Raw genomic sequence first — 3,910 nt, forward strand, 5'->3', positions numbered from 1 at the left:
CTGGCAACCTTTGTCTTCCAGGTGATTAGGATGTGTGCTGATGTCTGAGAAGTAATGCTACAGAACTGCTCAATTAGTAGGGGAAAATATATGGATGTGTATTAATTTCAGAGATTACCCCTCATATAACATTTGCATTTTAATGGAGATATTTCACACTGAGGGAAACAGTAAGGGATTAGTGTGAAAGTGTTCAGGGACCACAGTTGTCTCTGAAACATGGAGGCCTTTCCAAGTTACAGCTTTTAAACAATAATGACTTTGCTTTGTGCTTGAAAACTAGGGCTAGAGAAGTAGGTCTCAAACCCTTGTTTACACTGAAATCACCTGGGGTGTCTTGTTTTTGTTTCTGCTTCTGTTTTGAACCTTAAAGTGATTTAATTTATGGGGCCAAGGGCTCCTCTGGTGAATCTAATATGTAATCAGACTTGAGTACCACTAGCCTTGGTCAGTGGGTTTTAACTGTAGCCTGCATCCGAATCACCCGAAGAGACTGTTTATTACAAGACAGTTGGCTGGACCCACCTGCAGATATTAAGTTAATACATCCAGAATGGGCAGAGACTTCTCCTGTCTAAAAATTGTGTTGCTGCCGGTTGTGGGAGCACAGTCTGAGGACCACTGCAGAGATCCCTGCTATCAATTACATGTTCCTGAAGCAGAGCAAGGCCAGAGGATCTGATATGCAGCCAGGGCAGTATTTAAGTTCATGCATATGTGAGTTGTCTCATTCACTCCTGTAACAAATATTACATGTGCTTCACTACCTCCTCTTTCTCTTTTTTACTCTTCAGTCAGACTTACTGTGAACACAGAAAACCCTGACATCAAAAGGAAATTCAACTTTATACTATAATGCCTCACTTTTTCCATGGTGACTTGTCTAACACCTTCACTTTTAAAGCAAAAGAGGTCCCTAGAAAGCAAAAAACAGATCCTACCAAATAAAAAACCCATGAGGTCAAGGGGATTTGCTTTACTCAGAGGAGACCACCCCAGGTTTTTACTGAGTCAAATTAGTCCTAATTTACTGAAAATTCTAATCGGGTTGATAATCTGATTTCTTGATTTGCAGCAGATTAAAATCAGAAAGTTACAGGGGGAGTAACTGATAAAGGAAGCAATAAATGAAAGTTAACAGTTTAGGAGACAGAAAAAATGATAAAAAGCAAACAAGAATTTAAAAGGTGGAGAAATTGAGATGCTTCGATTTGAATGTCTCCTAAAAGTAACATTGAATTCCTAATAAAAACAGGTGCATCAAGGCAAAATTCAACAGCAGGATGGAAATGCATTCAGGTGGGAACTGCTTAAGGGCAAGGAGAAGTACCACAAATCACTGAATGCATTTAGTATTGGTCAAGCACTGTTTGGGTGCTTTTCCATAAACTAACAATCTAATTCTCATATCATTCTCACGTACAAATCACAATTATCTTCATGATCACTTAGAGGAAAGAAAGCATGGAGAAATGAAGTAATTTGCCCAAGATCACATGACTGAAAGTACAGAAAGGATATTTGAACCTCTGAGAGCTATGCCTGAGTCTGAGAATTTGACCACTTCTCTACACCTGTCCTATCACAATGGGGTGTATGTTGGCTGGGGCAGAGGGTAGGGGGTTGAATGAGGAGAGGCTAATTACTATTTCATATATACACACACACACATATGCATATATGAAGATAGTGAAAGAAGACTTGGACAACATGAGGCTCTTTATCTATTGATCAGTTAGTCTTATGGTTTTAGCAGTTCCACACCCAGGGGGGAAAAATCATTTCCAGAAACTTTGTCAAAAATTTTAAAAATATATTTTCAGAAGGATTACAAAAACTAATTAAAAGATAGCTGCTTTATTTTATTTATTTATTTTTGGCTGTAGAGCCATCTAGATCCAAATAGATACATAGCCATTGTGATTGTCAGCCAACAGCATGCAGACTCCATGGGAAATAAAATAACCATCCAAAGAACACAGGCTTCTGTTTGTTGAATTAAAAGAACAGTTCTATTAAGCTCTGTGGCAGAGAGAATTAATAAACATTTGGTCCTGCTCAAATACTGAGCCAGTGGAAGACCATTTAGAAAGCTTACAGCATTTCTAACAATATACTTTTAAACTTTTGTTTGTCAAATTAAATGTGAACATTCCAATCATCAGGACAAAATATTTCAGTTAGGTCTTTTTGTTTTTTGGTTTTTTTAAGTACAACAAATTCCTATGTCAAGAATTCTGACAATTCCTTACATTTCCTGAAACCCTCTCTAAGACTAGATGATTTTCAATGTATTTGGGCGAGAAAAGTCATTTGTGGGGAAGATGCTCTTATTTAGAGAACGTTGAATTCCTAAGGGATTAAAAAGAGCAGCAAGAGTTGGATTGTGTTAGTTTAACCTATGATTCAGATTTCTCTGAAAGTCCCCAAATGTATCCATGTTCATTAATTTATCTCAGGGTCCCAAGTGAATGACACCAATCTTTTGAATAAGTATGGCTTTAAAAAATTGCTTACTGTCATTTTTTTGTGTGAAAATAAATCCTTGACTTTCCTATTTGAGAAGGGGAGGCACTCCTTGCAAAATTATTCTAGTCAAAGTTTTCTCTGCCATACTTTATGGTTAAAGTACTTTTTCAAGTGCTGTAGAAAATCTAAAAATGCTTTCCTGAGAAAAATGTGTGCTGTCCTACAGGGTACTCCTTTCCAGTGGTGGAGTGATTTCTTTCTATGTGAAAATAGTGCCTCAGCTTCTCTTATTAACATACTAGGCAGCCATGGGCAAACTACGGCCCGCGGGCCGGATCCGGCCTGTTTGAAATGAATAAAACTAAAAAAAAAAAAAAGACTGTACCCTTTTATGTAATGATGTTTACTTTGAATTTATATTAGTTCACACAAACACTCCATCCATGCTTTTGTTCCGGCCCTCCGGTCCAGTTTAAGAACCCACTGTGGCCCTCGAGTCAAAAAGTTTGCCCACCCCTGTACTAGAGGCCCAGTATATGAATTCGTGCACAGGTGAGGTCTGGCTGGCCCGCCCCGATGGGGGCCGATTGGGGTCAGGCTGGTATGGGGGGTGGAGAGGGCTGGCCAAGGGGAGGGGCTGTGGGCAGTTGGGAGGGCCGATCAGGGCCCCCATTAGGCCAGTTGGTCCCTGCCATGTGCCTCATAGTGACCAATTGTTCTGGTTGTTCTGGTCATTCCACTCTTCTGGTCGTTTGGCTTTTATATATATAGATTATTGTTATTCAACTCTACCTAATCTTCTTCTGGTTTTCAAAGTATATGGAGTTATATTAAGCCAGTGTCACAAAATATTAGCATGTCAGAAATTGCAATGATTTTAAACTGGTACTGTTATCTGTGGAAGTGGAGTTCTTGGGGTGCTGCAGGGAAAAGAATTTCCTAAAACCCCCATGGGAGGATGGGGTTTCATGGAAAACGTTATTAATGATGTAAAAGTAAGGGTTCCCATCTCTGTCCATATCACCATGGAAAAAGTCCTATCTTGTCAGAGCTAGAATCAAGACCACTGTCCAGAATCTCTGTTCCATGTTAGAGTCCAGTCCAGTCTAGCATCTGACTAGCTTCGCTTGTGTTTCCAGATGCAGTCCACTGTGTGGTCCAGCATCCTGCATGTACTAGTAGAGTCCACATGAACATGTACCGTGGGGCTGCTTTAGGCCACATGATGGGCAAGTGTGGATCATGGAGCAAGAGAGGAAAGGGGAACAAGGAGCACATGAATGGGAACAAGCAGAAGAACAAGAGAGAGAGAGAGAGCGCTTTGGGGATTTTAACCTCCCAAATTTGGGATTTTAACCTCCCAAATTCCACACACAGTGGCTTCACCTCTGCAAAATGATTTTTTCCCCAGACTAGACTGACAGGGAAGCACCTTCCCTAG

Source organism: Myotis brandtii, unplaced genomic scaffold, assembly GCF_000412655.1.
Source record: "Myotis brandtii unplaced genomic scaffold, ASM41265v1 scaffold125, whole genome shotgun sequence".
NCBI classification, from domain to species: Eukaryota; Metazoa; Chordata; class Mammalia; order Chiroptera; family Vespertilionidae; genus Myotis; species Myotis brandtii.